General features: G+C 38.3%; 2 pseudogenes; both read left to right on the top strand.

Annotated features, from left to right (window-relative positions):
• Nucleotides 1–7,523: 7,523 nt before the first annotated feature.
• On the top strand, nt 7,524–10,447 carry LOC102733662 (uncharacterized; annotated as a pseudogene).
• Nucleotides 10,448–10,453: 6 nt separating this feature from the next.
• Nucleotides 10,454–11,698, top strand: LOC145723754 (uncharacterized; annotated as a pseudogene).
• The last annotated feature ends 5,340 nt before the right edge of the window (nt 11,699–17,038 follow it).

Consider the following 17,038-nt stretch of genomic DNA (forward strand, 5'->3'; position numbering starts at 1 on the left):
AAATAAAAAGGTTCTGGACAGCAAAAGATACAATCAACAAAACTAAAGGCAACCTTTGGAATGGGAGAAGATATTTGCAAATGACATATCAATAAAGGGTTAGTATCCAAAATATATAAAGACCTTATAAAAGTCAATACCCAAAAAACAATCTAATTAAAAAGTGGGCAGAAGACATGAACAGATATTTCTCAAAGAAGACATTCAGATGGCCAACAGACACATGAAAAAATGTTCATCATCACTTACTATCAAGGAAATGCAAATCAAAACTACAATAAGTTATCACCTCACACCTGTTAGAATGGCTAAAATCAACAACATAAGGAACGATAAGTGTTGGTGAGAATGTGGAGAAAAAGGAACCCTTGTTCATTGTTGGTGGGAATGTAAACTGGTGAAGCCACTGTGGAAAAGAGTGTGGAGTTTCCTCAAAAATTTAAAAATAGAACTAGCCTACTATCAGCAATTGCACTACTGGGTATTTATCCAAAGAATATAAGAACACTATTTCGAAGGGATACATGCACTCCTATGTTTATAGCAGTGTTATTTACAATAGCCAAGATATGGAAGTAGCCCAAGGGTCCATCGATTGATGAATAGATAAAAATGATGTGACATATATATACATATATATATCCACACACATATATGTGTATATATATATATATATATGGAATATTTATATATATATTCCATATATATATATAAAATGGAATATTATTCAGCCATAAAAAGAATGAAATCTTGCCATTTGCAAGGACATAGATAGAGCTAGAAAGTATAATGCTTAGTGAAATAAGTCAGTCCAAGAAAGACAAATACCATATGATTTCACTCATGTGTGGAATTCAAGCAACAAAACAAATGAGCAAAGGGAAGAAAACAGAAGAGACAAACCAAGAAACAGATTGTTAATTATAGAGAACAAACTGATGGTTAAAGGAGGGGATGCGTTAAATAGGTGATGGGGATTAAGGATGCACTTTTGGTGAGTACCAGGTGATGTATGGAATTATTGAATCACTGTATGGTACACCTGAAACTAACATAACACTGGAATTAAAATAAAACATGGCAGTTTTGTATTCTTTTGTTGGAATGTACAGTTATAAAGAGATGTCATCTAAAAGAAATGTTTGTGTTAGCCAAAAAAAGGCCATGAATTAAATATCGCTTATCCATATCCTTCACAAACACAAGCATGAAGAAAATAATCAATGAAGATGTAAGATTTGGTGGTCTCTGAAAACCTTTCCCTTTAGAAATTCCACTGGTACCTTTATCTTTGATTATGACCCTTTTGTATTTAGAATCTACCAAGGATTTCCCATCCTCCTTCAAAAAAAATCCCCAAATTCTATGCCATGGCTTAGAAGACACTGCTGATTTGTTCATCCTATTTTCTTAACCTTATCTTCCATCACCCTCCCTTTGATAACTATAATTTAGCCATAATGACCTTTCTAATCCTCAGAATCTGTCAACTTGGAACCTTTGTAGATCATTCTACCTGGAAAGCTCTCTCTTCTTCTTAAGATTGGTTCTTCCTCATCTTCAGGTCTGTTGAAAATTTAGACTTTCAGGTTTCCCTCAGAAATTCTGATTCATTAGTCTGAAGTGAGACACAGAAATTTGCATTTTAATAAGAACCCGGAGCAGTACTTATGGAGACAGTTCATGTACACACTTTGAGGAGCCCTAATTTCAAATTCTTTTTTTTTAAAAGATTTTATTTATTTTAGAGAGAGAGAGAGATAGATAGCACATGCGGGAGGGTCAGAGGGAGAAAAAGAGAGAGAATCTCAAGCAGACTCCACACTGAGCGCAGAGCCCAATGCAGGGCTCAATCCCAGGACCCTGAGATCATGACCTGAACCGAAACTGAGAGTTGGACACTCAACCAACTGTGCCACCCAGGCACCCCCCAACTTTAAAATTCTTAAATGGTGCAACTGCAGTTCTTACAAGTACAGAGGAAACTTCCTCCACGTCCACGGGAGGAAGTCCTGGGAAAGACACTGTCACTGAGGACTCAGCTTTAGCTTGAAAGAAGTAACAAACCCACTAGAAAATCCTACCTAATCAGCATTTCATACTGCACCTTGGTGACATCTACTTCTTCAATAAAAGATGCCTAACTTTTTGTGTTGACCAATCTCTCATCTCTTCTTACCAATGCTAAGCTGTCATAATTGGAAGTTTTCTCAAACTGTATTTAATGCACCTTTGGATTTAAGGAAAGTAGTTCTTTTTACCATATTAAGTGTTGGCCTACTCATTCTCTGTTGGTTCAATTTCCCTTCTTCACTTGTTACTGTTATTAATCTGTCCCTTCTTCAACAAAGCCTCTTGTATTTCTCCCAGGCCAATATAGAAACGTCCTTATTTGTTTGCTCATAGTACTTCATTCAGACCTCCATTACAATTTAATATCTCCATTAAAACTTAATGCAAAATTGATTTTAAAAGATTTTATTTATTTATTTGAGAGAGAGCGAGTATGTGCCCATGGGTGGGGGAAGGGGCAGAAGGAGAGGGAGAAGCGGACTCCTCACTGAGCAGAGAGCCTGAGGAAGGGCTTGATCCCAGACCCCAAGATCATGACCTGAGACAAAGGCAGATGCTTAACCAACTGAGCCACCCAGGTGCCTTCAAAATTGATTTTTAATTGAAATCAAAATTATAGTAAAGACTTCCATGTAAGCTCTAACAGAGATCTTCCTATCCATTTTTATTCATTTGCCCTCATTTATATATTTCATCATGGCTTGGAACTCTATCTAATACTATAGTGTGCTTTATCCTTTTGTTTACAGTCTTTCTCTTCTCTTATAGTGTAAACTCCATGTGGGGAGGGACTTTATCCATTGTTTTCTGCTATCTCCCAGAATAGTGCTTAAGATATATAGTACAGGCTCAATAAATACTAAGTTAACAAATATTTTTAGCTCCTTGTTTTGTAATATTTCCCTTTATATGTATTTTCTCTTTAGAAGCATTTTAGATTCTATTAGCATAACATAGTTCCTGGTGTGTGAAAAGTATGGAATAAATGCTTATTGAATAATTAAATGTTTTCTCTTTTTTATTTATTTATTTTTTTAATAATGTTTTCTTTTTTACATATTTTATATATTTCATACAACAGTTAAAGTAATGTAATCATTTTGTGTATGTCTCTTTGATAAAAGTTGAATTTTCAACAGTTCTGATTTGGTTGAGATGAGGCATGAGGCAGATGTGTCAGAGGACATTCTGATAACTGTCTGTCTCTAAAGATGTGACCAATGGGATGGCCTGGGTGAAGCTAGGAGATCCATTTTTCTTTTCCAAGTAATTGGGCACAAAATAAACACCTGCTTAATGGCAACTCAGTGGTCAAAAAGAGATTTTTTTAAAGATTTTATTCTTTTATTATTTGAGAGAGAGAGTGTACAAGGGGGGAGAGAGAAGCAGACTCCCCACCGAGCAAGGAGCCTGATGCAGGACTTGATCCTGGGACTCCAGGATCATGACCTGAGCCGAAGGCAGTCACTCAACCAACTGAGCCACCCAGGTGCCCCAAAAAGAGACCTTAAAGCAATATTAAGGATTGCCTTAACCACTTCCCCACCTGTGGTCTTTCTGTGCTGACAGAGATATAGAGATCATCAAACCCCTTCTCACGCCGCAATCCCTCAGGTTGAAATCCTAGCCTCACTCTCCTCATGCTAGGACAAAGCCAGCCGAGTTCTCTCTAGGTAAGCAGTAACCACCGTGAGTGTACCTCTCTGTGAGGATGTAGTTAACCTGCTACTGGGCCAACATAGCCACCTTAGCAGCGTGTACACCTCTTCTCTTCTTTTCCCAGCTCAGACTCTGCGACCAGAGTTTACAAATGTATGTATTTCAAACTTGTGCTTTCACTTTCTCACTGCGAGACTGTGAGTCTTAATTACTGAGCTGATGACAGCGCTGGTTTCCTGGTTTTTAAACTCAGTTTATTCTAAGAATTACATAAAAGAAATGTAAATGAATGAGTCTAGCACCTAACTGACTTCTTTATTTTTAAATCTATATTATTATTTCCCTTACTGTGAAAATGTTTATCAGTTGCTTGTTTCATCTATTTTTTTCTTTTTAGACAATTATCATATATGCAAGTGAGAGTGAAAAAGTGTGTAACTCCAAATCTACTTCATTTCTTATAAGCTTACATCTCTCTCTCTCTCTCTCACACACACACACACACACAATTTTTTCCTTTTTTTCTTTTTTACAAATTCAAGAGAGTCCATTACCAATACTCTTTTTTTCACCTACTATCCCACATAATGCAGTGGCCCTTCTAGAAATGAATTTAGTCTGAGAGAATGAAGGCACATCCAAGTGTACTTTCTTAGTTCCCAAATACTCCCACTAAGTAAATTTCTCAATTGGTAAATTAAGATTTTTCAAAGCTGTGAAAAGAAACTTGAGACTTATGGTTGCACATTTTGGTACATGTGAAATAATTTTTTACTGCTACTGTCATCAGAATCATGAAAGGTTTTGGAGTGTGTCTGGGATGGAAACTATTCTTACCCTAGGGAGGAAGTACAGAGTGTACTTTATGTAAAGTCTATTGCTTCAATTCTTATGCTTTGCTTTCTGCCAGAAAATGAGGTAGTTTGCCATTGAGAAGGGACTGTCTAAATGTGGCAAATGCACTAGGCTCAGTAAACAAGAACATGACTATCTAGTCTGAGCTTCAAAGAGTTGAGAACCCATCTACTGGAAGAAATAATTAACAGTGTTAAAATTCAAGAGCATTTGCACTCAGTTCTAAGATTTTTCTCATTCTTGTCCTAATTTCTATCACATGTGCACCAACAACTGTATGAATCTCTGCAGTGCCCTCTGGCCAGCATTCAATGCTAAATAATGATGTAATATATATATCATGATTTCAATTTTATGATCTCACAGAATGAACACCTGTTTAGTGAGAGAACTGAAAAACTAGCCTATTAAATATTTTGTTTGCTTGTTTTTTCTGAAACAGCTTGGGGGCTTAATGGAGTATGAAAATGAAAAAAAATTGCAGAATTTCTTAAGTGCTCATCCATCTAATTTATACATGAAAAGACTAATTCTTGAATAATCTTTAAATAATAACAAAGTACACAGAAGAACTTCCGGCTGGGTATAGTACCCCCGTAATGTCAACACATCAGCAAATTATCCTTTGCATGTACTTCATAAGTCACATGATCCTTGTTTAATAACTCTTGTCTATTGGATTCTTAACTCCGGAGATTTCAAAAGGGAACATTTCTAGTTAAAAATAGCTCAGTAACTTATAGATTTTTCTGTTTAGCCTGGAAGAAGTTCTGATTTACTTATATCAATGAGAGAATTAGCATTGAGTGCTTTGTACACTTAACAAACGAAGCAGAAAAGTTGGTATTCTTTCTGGCAATTTTTTTAGTGATGGTCTTGTTTGTGAGCTTTACTCTTTCAGTAAATTAAGACTCTCTGGCTATGTGGGTGACCCCAACTCACTCAAGATTTTACTTGGCCATCAGTCCTCTAGCACTTGTTGTGGGAAGATTCTTCCCTGTGATGGAAACAGAGTGCTCCAGATCAATGAAAGTACCCTTTCTAGTATACTGTGGCCACCACTCCTCTGTTATGTTAAGGATCAATGGAATCTGACACACTGTTTCTCAATCTCAGGAGAGTCGTATTGCCAAACGGTTGAAATGTGTAAGGGACAGCTGTGGAGAAGAAAAGAATGGAGTGGCTGTTTAGTCCAACAGCGAGTCTTAGGTGACAATTCCTGTTGGGCTCCTAAAAGCTGTTTCTCTCTGGTCTTGTTATTCACTGTGAATGTGGGTCACAGAAGCAATGGCATCTTCTATTCACACAGCTTGAAGTCGAAGTCCAGCTCCTTGTTTGTCTTGCATATAAACAGGACACATTGCTTTCTCTGCATGGTGTAACTTCATTGAAACATTATATTCTGTCAGGTAAAGGTCTCTTATTTTTCCTTCCTATTCATTCAGCAAGCACTTCACCTCAGGCACCATCTGGTGGGTAATAGGTACTATAAGGGGAAATGAAATAAGCAATAAAAATGGCTTATATTTATTGAGAGTTTATTATGGGCCAGGCACTTTCTAAGCTCTTTACATGTATTAACTCATTTAATATATCTATGAGGAAGGCATATTATTGTGCCAGTTTTATAGATGAGAAAAGTCATTCACAGAGGGGGTTAGCCAATGATAGAGCTGACAGGTGAACCCTGATAATCTAACCTAGATCCTGTGCTCTTTACTACAGAGTGGCTGTTTGCTCTAATTCTAGGGGTTAAGAATCTATATTCTTGAGGCAGTAGGAAAGTCATTATTAGAATCACATGAGCATTTTTTGATCTGTCTGTAAGATTCAGTGAGCTGTACATTCATGATATGTGCATTATGGCTTCAGTGCATGTGATGGACTGGAAGTTTGTGTCTCCCCAAAATTGATACTTTGGCATCCTAACTTCCGGTGTGATAGTATTAAGAGGTGGTACTTTACAGAAGTAGTTAGGTCAAAAGGGTGAAGCCCTCATGAATGGGATTAGTGCCCTTTTAAAAGGAACCCCAAATAGCTCTCTCTTCCTCCTTCATGATGTGAGGGTACAAGGAGAGCTTAGCAGTCTGCAACCTACAAACAGGTCCTCACCAGAATCTAAACATGCAGACACCTTGATCTTGGATTTCCAGTCTCCAAAAATGTGAGAAATAAATGTCTGTCATTAATAAGTCACCCAGTCTATAGTACTATTACTGTGGCCTGAAATGACTAGAACTGTGCACAATTTAAAGCTGAAAAAGAATCATGTGAGTAAGGCTATGACAACACAGAACAACCTATGTGCCTAAATGCTGGGGCAAAGCTTTAAAATGAAGGCTCTAAAAGCTATAATAAGGATGTCTGTGTGCATGTTCCTAATCAATGCTATCACTGTTGAAACCAGACATGCTTAGAAATCTATCCATTAGCACATATGTTTCCTTATCAAATCTATGATGTCATTCTTGTTAGGAGGAGGCACAAGTAAGTTTACCTTAACCACTTTGAGAAACTAAATCAATTTATGTGATTCAGGTTTTAAAATTTGTATGAATCCTCACTTTAATCTAGACCAGGGCATCCTTAAAGAGCTCTGTGCTCACTCTTATCTGTAGGTCAGATCTTACAGTGGGAATTGCAGTCACTGAATTGGGGAATGTAAATGCAATGGGAGTAATTGAATCCCACAGTAGTGGGGGGCCAAGTGGCAGTACTCACCCATCAAAGGCAAGATGGACGTGGTTACCATAATGAACAACAGAAGCAAAGCAGCAATCAGAACACTCTGACTCAGGGCGCCTGGGTGGCTCAGTCGTTAAGCGTCTGCCTTCGGCTCAGGTCATGATCCCAGGGTGCTGGGATCGAGCCCTGCATTGGGCTCCCTGCTCAGCGGGAAGCCTGCTTCTCCCTCTCCCCCTGCTTGTGTTCCCTCTCTAGCTGTCTCTCGCTCTGTCAAATAAATAAATAAAAATCTTTAAAAAAAAAAAAAAAGAATACTCTGACTCGTGCAGACCTATGGTTCTGGCTAGTTAATCATGGCGTTCCTAAAAGTGAAATAGTTAGGAAGACTACTAAATTCTTACTCGATCTTTATAAGCAAAAATATTTTAGCTCAATGAACGAAAGTCTAACTTGAGTCATAAAAACAGAAAGTCACAGCCCCTCAATCAGTTCCCAGACTTGAGTCAGTTTATAAAACCAGAACCTCTTGAATGAAGGGGAAGCTGGGTCCCCTTGAGGAAGGATCCCAGTATACTGCCAAAATTTATCCTGTTAATCTTTCTCCCAGACTTCTCCAAAGGGACCTATGGCCTTTTACCAGGGCAACTGTCCATTGGCTAAAGACAATCAGAATTTTCAGGGATTGCTGGATACTGGCTCTGAACTGATACTAATTCCAGGACACCCAAAATATCACTGCGACCCACCAGTCAGAGTAAGGGTTTCTGGAGATCAGATGATCAATGGAGTTTTAGCTGAAGTTTGTTTCACAATGGGCCCAGTGGGAACATGTCCTATGGTAATTTCCCCAATTCTGGAATGCACAATTGGAAGAGCCATACTTAGCAGCTGCCAGGGTCACCACATGGTTCCCCGACCTGTGGAGTGAAGACTATTATGGGAAAGGCCAAGTGAAAACTACTAGAACTATCTCTACCTAGGAAAAGAGCAAAACAAAAACAATACTGCATTCTTGGAGGGACTGCAGAGATTATTGCCACCATCAGGGACTAGAAAGATGCAGAGGTAGTGATTCTCACCATGTCCCTTTTCAACTTGCCCCTTTGGTCTATGCAGAAGACATCTGGATCTTGGGGAATGACAATGAGTTGTCATAAGCTTAACCAGGTGGTGATTACAATTTCAGCTGTTCCAGATGTGGTTACATTGTTTGAGCAAATTAACACATCCTCTGGTATGTAGTATGCAACTATTGATCTGGAAAATGCCTTTTTTTCTCCATCCTTGTCTATAAGGGCCACCAGAAGCAGTTTGCTTTCAACTGCTGTGGCCAACAATACTCCCATCGTTTTCCTATTTCAGAAGTATATTAATTCTCAAGATCTAAGTCATAAATTAGCTCAAAGGAATACTGATTGTCTTTTCCTTCCACAAGAAATCACACTGACCCATTATATTGATGATAATATAAGACCTAATAAGCAGGAAGCAGCAATTACTCTCGAATTATTGGTAATACATCTGCATATCAAAGGGTGGGAAATAAATATGACAAAAATTCAGAAGCTTTCATCAGTGAAATTGCTAGGGGTCCAGTGCTGTGGGGCATGTCAAGATATGCCTTCTAAGGGAAAGAATAGTTGTAGCATCTGGCTCCTCCTACATCCAAGAAAGAGGCACAATGTTTAGTGGGCTCCTTTGGTTTTTGGAGGACACTTAATTCCTCACTTGGGCGTTTTATTCCAACCCCATTTACTGAGTAACCCAAAAAGCTGCTAGTTTTAAGTGAGGCCCAGAACAAGAGAATGCTTATAATAGGTCCAGGCTGCCAGGCAAACCGTTCTGACACTTGGGACATATCATCTAGCAGTTCCAATGGCATTTGATGTGTCAGTGGAATAGGGGTGCTCTTGGAGCCTTTGGCAGGCCCCTAAGGTGAGTCACAGCAAAGGCCTTTAGGTTCTTGGAGCAAAGCACTACCATCTTCTGATAACTACTCTCCTTTTGAGAACAGCTCTTGGCCTGCTACAGGCCTTAATGGAGACTCAGTGCTTGACCGTGGGTCACCAAGTTTCCATGTAACCTGGGCTGTCTATAATGAACTGGGTGTTATCTGACCTAGCAGCACAACAGCACCACATCATCAAATGGAGGTGGTATATAGGAAATGGTGCCAGGGGGTGCATTTAAGGTACATGTATGGTACATGAAGAAGTGGCCCAAATGCCCTAGTCCCCACTATCATTGCACTAGTTTCTCTCTCCCACACTTAGGGCTTCATGGGACATTCCCTAAGATCATTTGACAGAGGAAGAAAAGACGTGCGCCTGGTTTACAGATAGTTATGCTTGATATGCAGGCAACACCAAAAAGTGGACATCTGCAGCACTACAATCCCCTCCTCAGACATCCCTGATGGACAGATGTGAAGGGAGAGTCTCCCAGTGGGTGGAACTATAGCAGTGAACCTTATTGGTCACTTTTCTTGGACGGAGAAATAGTCAGATGTGTGATTATATACAACTTCATGGGCTGTGGCCAATGGTTTGGCATGGTCAAGGATCTGGGAGGAGCATGATTGGAAAACTGGTGATAAGGATAACATGATAAGGAAATTTGGGGAAGAAGTATGTAGATAGTTCTCTCAGAATGGGAAAAAAATGAAGATATTTTTGCATTTGAATGCTCATCAAGAGGTGACCTCAACAGAGAAGTATTTTATTTATTTTATTTTATTTTTTTAAAGATTTTATTTATTTATTTGACAGAGAGAGACACAACAAGAGAGGGAACACAAGCAGGGGGAGTGGGAGAGGGAGAAGCAGGCTTCCCATGGAGCAAGGAGCCCGATGTGGGGCTCCATCCCAGGACCCTGGGATCATGACCTGAGCCGAAGGCAGACGCTTAATGACTGAGCCACCCAGGCGCCCCAACAGAGAAGTATTTTAATAATCAAGTGAATAAAATTACTTGTGTAGATACCAGTCAGCTTCTTTCCCAAGATACTCCTGTTACAGCCCAAAAAGTTCATGGACATAAAGGTGATGGTGGCAGAGATGGAGATGATGCATGGAATCAGCAGCATGAACTTCCACTCACCAAAACCAACCTAGCTAGAGCTGTTGCTGAGTGCTCAACCTGCCAGCAGCGAAGACCAATACCAAATCCTGGATAGGACATTATGACATTATTTCCCAAGGTACTCAGCCAGCAACCCGGTGCCAGGTTGATTACACTGGACCACATCCATCATGTAAAGGATAGCATTTTGCTCTTACTGGAATATATTCTGGATACAAATTTGCCTTCCCGACAAGCAATGTTTCTTCCATATGTAGATTTACGGAATGCCTTACCCACCATTATGGTATTCTACACAGCATTACTTCTTTTTTAAAGTTTTTTTTTTTCTCAGCATTGCTTTTTTAATTTTTTTAAAAATATTTTATTTATTTATTTGAGAGACAGAATGAGATAGAGAGAGCATGAGAGGGGGGAGGGTCAGAGGGAGAAGCAGACTCCCCGCTGAGCAGGAAGCCCTATGCGGGACTGGATCCCAGAACTCCAGGATCATGACCTGAGTTGAAGAAAGTGGTCCAACCAACTGAACCACCCAGGTGCCCTCTCAGCATTGCTTTTGATTAAGGAACTTCATAGTAAATAAAGTGTGGCAATGGGCCCATGCTCATAGAATTTACAGGCCTTAGCACGTCTCCACCATTCTGAAGCAGATGGCTTAATAAAATGGTGAAATGGCCCTTTGAAGACTCAGGTACGGTGCCACCTAGCTGGACTACAGCAAGGTTCTTCAGAATGCTGTATATGCTCTGCATCGGGATCCATTATATGGTGCTGTTTCTCTGATAGACAGGATTCACAGGTCCAGGAATCAGAAGTGAGTTGCACTACTCACTCTTATCCTCTAGTGACCCACGAGTAAAATTTTTGCTTCCTATTGCCATGACCTTATGCTCTGCTGGTCTTAGATCCAAAGGAAGGAATGCTTCCACCAGGAAACATAAGAGTGATTCCATTGAACCCAAGGTTAAGACTGCCTGTAGGCCATTTTGGGCATTTCATGCTTTAGAACCAACAAGCAATGAAGGGAATTACTGTGTTGGCTGGGTTAATTGATTTCTAATTACTAAGGGGAGATTGGACTACTTCTCCACAACAAAGATAAGGATTATGTCTGAAATACAAGCTATCTCTTAATATGTCTATTAGTATTAACAACCCTGTGATTAAAGTCAGTGGAAAAGTGTGACACCCAATCCAAGCAGGACCACCAGTAGCCCCAGACCTTTCTGAAATGAAAGTCTGGGCCCCCTGACCAGGTAAAGAAGCAACTGAGATGTTTTCAGAAAACAAAGGGAATACACAGTGGGTAGTACAAGAAGGTAGTCATAAAAAAGTTACCAAGTGACTAATTACAGAAATGAGGACTGCAGCTGTCATGAGTATTTCTCACTTATTTTGTTACAAATGTTTGTGTGAATATGAATATTAAATAAGTGTATTTTATGTATCTTTGTTTTCTTCCCTCTTATTCCTTATCATGTAACTTAAGATGTATTGACTTTATATCATAATATTTAAATATTGTTAATTTTAAATCATAGTATTTAAATCATGGGATATCAAGAAGAAGAGTAAACATCGTTCAAGAACTTTATCTCCTTTTCTGGAGAAGGAGTTAGGGTACTTTCAGTTGTACGCAGGATAGTTGCATCATGTTAAGTGGAATTATGACCTTGTTATTATCTATATTTGGAGGTTAAGTATCATTTAAGGAGATGCACATGGGTGCCCAGTAACAAAGGGTGGACTTGTGATGGTTAATTTTATTTGTCAACTTTACTTGGCTGTGGGGAGCTGAGATTTTGGTCAAACATTACTCTGGGTGTGTCCGTGAAGGTGTTTTTAGATGAGATTAATATTTGGATCCATAGACTGCTCTCCTTAATGTGAGTGCCCTCATCCAATCAATTGGAAGCCCAAACAGAACAGAAAGGGTAGCACTATAAGATGAAATTTCTCCTGCCTGACTACTCGAGCTGGAACATTGGTATTGGTCTTTTTCTGCCTTCAGACTCAAACTGAAACAATAGCCCATGAGTGTGGTGGAGCCTGTCAGCTTTCAGACTGGAACTTACACCATTGGCTCTCCTATTCTCAGACCTTCAGACTTGGCCAGGAACTAAAACCATACCTTTGGCTCTTTCGTGTCTCCAGCTTGCCAACTGCAGATGTTAGGACTTCTCAGTCTCTATAACTGCATGAGCCAATTTCTTATAATAAATCTCTTCCTTATAATAAAATCGCATATAACTAGAGTTATATATTAGTTACATATATGTGTGTGTATATACATGTATATATAGCTATATACACTATTGGTTCTGTTTCTTTGGAGCAGAGAACCAGACTAATTCTCTAATACACTCTTATTACCTTCATTACAGAGACGAGTCTGAGAAAATTTAAGCAGCTTTAGCCACACTAAACCTAGTAAGTGGCCATGTTGGGATACACCCAGGTTTGTCTGGCTCTAATGTCCATGCTCATATCCCCTGTGCTATACTTGAGTTCTGCTTATGGACCAATAAAGACCCAAAGGAACTATTCTCCATATCTCCTGCTGATGCTTCATTGCCTGTTTCTGAATTTTGTGTTTTAATTGTTGTTGCTGTGTAATAATTATCCCAAAATTCAGTAGCATAAAATAGCAATTGCTTTATTTTGCTAATGATTTTATGGTTCATGAATTTAGAAAAGGCTCGACTAGGCTACTCTTTCATGGGATCTCTCATGTGGTTGAAATTAGTTGTCCCCTAGGGTTGCAGTCATCTGAAAGCTCAGCTGGATTGAACATTTAAGATGGCTCAGTCATATGACTGGCAGTGGACTTTGGCTACTGGCTTAGTGCTCAGCTGGACCATCAATCAGGACATCTCCCTGTGTCCGTTCCAGCATGGTCATATTGGAGTTGTGAGCAGGCTGTAAGAACTGGGTGGAGCCACAGGATCTTCTTTGGCCTACTCTTGTAAGCCATGGACCATCATTTCCACTGTAGTCTGTTGGTTACAAATGCATCACTGAGGTAGGGGCACATTCAAGGGGAGGGAACAAGGACCCCTCCTTCTGACAGAAGTGTCAAAGAATTTGGGGGTGTGTTTTTAAAACATCATGCATTATGATCCTAGGAATCAGGTATCTCTAAGACATGATGGAACCTAAGAAAGTGGACTTTGAAATGAGGTCATAATTTGAACCTTCCTCCATCACTTATTATCTGCATAAGCTTGGAAAAATTATTTAAAGTCGCTGGCCAGGGACCTCCTCTGAAAAAGGAGAAGGTTGATACCTATTTTGGAGCTAAAATTAGTACATATGCCTGGTATTCAATTAACATTAGAATAGTGTTTTCACAGCTTCTTTACTTTTCTCACTGATTTCTACTATTTATTTATGCATAATTTAAAGACATATTAGGATCTGACAGGCAGTTTTGATTTTTTTCCCTTTTTACTTTTAATAGTAAAGATACCACAAACTCAATCTATGTATTAAGCCAAAAAGAAAGTTCATTGTGGCCCAAAGAACAGGCATTATAAGTCATGGTAGTATTATCTAGTATCTCTTTTCTGTCTCTCTCATGTCCCTGCTCCTTAACATCAGGCAAAAACTTACAAAATATTTAAATAAGTGCAGTCTCAGAACTTGTCAGGTCAAATCAGATCCCTGGATGTTCTATTCTGGTGAAACTTACTTTTTCCTGAGTTTGAGTTACTGATCAAAAGTTTCATTGTATTGGGACCAAAAGGAGCCTATTATTATAGAATTCAAACACACACACACACACACACACACACAATTTTAAGCAAATGAACAAATCTAATTTGGAGAGCAAAAGCATGTAGAAGACAAAAGCCAGGGTCTCACATGGAGTAACCCGAATCCCCCATGTGGAAGTCATTTAAACGTAACTTTTTCACATGGTAGGGATAAAAACATTCTTCTGCCATGGAGTTTCATAAAGCATGTCAGGTTTCTTTTTGCACTAGGCTTTTACACATCTGTCAATTGGAGAAGTTAACCTCTCTGCTGTTTTGATGAGAGAAAGATAAAAATCGAAGTCCTGGTGATTTTATAGGAGTGCTGGCTGCTTGTGTCTTTGGCTATCTCTTGCACTCCTTTGGTGTGAAGACGTCCCCAATTCAAAACAGATGTGGTCCCCTTGGCATGGCCTGCTGAATACCACATTGCTTGTAGAGCTCTGGGGCTCACGAGGTGCCCTCATGGAGCTGGCCATGACCCAGAGCTAGTTTTTCTGCCCAGCAGCAAATATGGACAGACACCTGATGAGTTTTCAAGAGAGTCTCACAACCAGGTGTCTAACTGAGTAGACAACAGATAATCACACTTGATCCTCCGAGATTGTATGTCCTCTACTTACCCCTCTAACCTCCCTGCTCTTTTTAAGTGTAAGTCACATTTCTGTAGTGTTGACTCCTGTTTTCCACCCTTTTTTAGGTTAAGTCCAAGGGATAGCTATCTTTGCATAATCTAAATTTCAAGCTTTTGGTTAGCTGTTCTTTAGTTTAATGAGCAATACCTGTTTAGAAACTTTCTGTGAGTGTGCCTTGGGGTATTTTCTAGGGCAAATGGAATTCTGCCTTGAAAACTGGAAAACAGTTTTCTTCTTTCCATGTGGGGAGGGGAGGAGGTAGTTGCCAACGGAGCTGCATATTTAAGCAAGCAAGTTTTAGAATAACTTAGGACTTATTCAGTTTCCATTAAGAATATCTAATTATAAGTAATTACCCTATACTAATTTAATTCCATCCTCTTGAACCTTATTAGAACAACAAACTTAACCACATGCATTTTCTTAAGTGGACCCTTGCACTTTGGAGGAAAAAAAAACTTAACAAGATTGATATGACTTGCATGGGAAAGAAGGGGATTAACAATAATTGAGCATTTTCTGCAGTATCCTCTCCCTTCCATTAGAGGTGAAATATAAGTAGGTGTTTTAAAAAATGAATTCACAGTAAGGAATTTAAGGAGATTAGCTTGGTTTTAATAGATGGCCCTGCCCTATTTAAAAATTAATACCAGAAATAGGCAAACAATTTGTTTTAGTATTAGACTAAACTTTAAATGTGTTAGAAATTAAATTATTAAGGTCAAATGTTGACAACAGACTGAAATAATAAGAATTGATACTAATTTTCTTTTTGTATCCTGGAAGTATTTGAAGAGGTAAAGTGTTTTTTTGTGAATATGAAAAATGAACTACATACTTTTAGAGTGGTTATTCTTCAAACATAGCACATTTTTTTTTAAAAAAAGCAAAGAGCTTCATTGTTTTTCTGCATATAAAAGTAATATACTTGCAATATTAAAATCCACATGGAACAAAATATATAAAGAAAATATAGAAATCACCAATACATTTATCACACAGATTTTATAACTATTAACATGTGGATATATTTCTTCCCAGATTTTTTTTCTATATATGAGGAATACCTTTATGTAATTGTTATTAAAGCATAGCATGATACAGAAAGTGAACACATAATCAGTAATCTAGAGACAGAAAATTTTTGGAACTCCAGAAGTTCTCCCATAACTACCCCTCTCTACCAAGAGTAAATTCTCCAATTCCTAACACCATTAAGATTTTCCTGTTTCTGAATTTTATATAGATGGAATCATACATTATGTATTCTTTTATGTTGGCTTATTTTGTATAAGATTACGTTCATAAATATATTCATATTGTTATTTGTCATTGTAATTGGCTTATTCTCATTGATATATGGATATATATATATGTATATATATATATATACATATATATATATAAAATTGCATTATGTAAATGTACCACACTTTATTTAACCATTTTGCCATTTGGTTGTTTCATGTTTGGGGCCTTGAAATTTTAGTGCATGCTTTATGATGGAACTTATGGACATGTTTCTGTTTGATATATACCTAGAAGGAGAATGGCTGGCTGGTTTCTAGGGGTGTATATATATTAAATTTTTTTAATAAGCAGTCAATGAATTTCCAAAATGACTATAATAATTTACACTTTCCCTGGCAATACATGAGAGTCCCAGCTGCTCTCCTTCTTGCCAGCACCTGATATCAAATAATTGTTTTTAAATAAAGTTGAAATTGGGTACCTGGGTGGCTCAGTGCCTGCCTTTGGCTCAGGTCATGATCCCAGAGTCCCGGGATCGAGGCCCACATCAGACTCCCTGCTAAGCAGAGAGTCTGCTTTTTCCTCTGCCCTTCACCCTGCTCTCGTGCTCTCTCTCACTCTCTCTCTAAAATAAATAAATAAAATCTTTAAAAATTTTGAAATTAATTCTCTAGATGTACTTTGGTAGCCATATTTCCTACCTAACCATATATCTTGGATATCTTTCCATGTCAATAAACAAAGAGATCATCATTTTAAATTTCTGTGTAATAATCTTTCATATGATGTATCTAAATATGTGTAATCAATTCCTTATTGATGATTATTCCTATAGAATTTTAGTTTTTCATTTTATTACCAAGTTGATTATGCAATTCTTTGTATACATAGTTCATAATTCAATATAAGTCTTGTCAACAAATTGTATCACTCATTTGGTACTCTGTGTTCTTCATCACATTCAAGTGTCAGAAATCCAGCATCACTTATTATTTCATTTCTGCTTTTTCTTGGTTGCATATGAAGTCTGCTAGTGAAAATCAG

The sequence above is a fragment of the Leptonychotes weddellii genome, chromosome 10 (genome assembly GCF_054177405.1).
Source record: "Leptonychotes weddellii isolate Sample4059 chromosome 10, ASM5417740v2, whole genome shotgun sequence".
Lineage (NCBI taxonomy): Eukaryota > Metazoa > Chordata > Mammalia > Carnivora > Phocidae > Leptonychotes > Leptonychotes weddellii.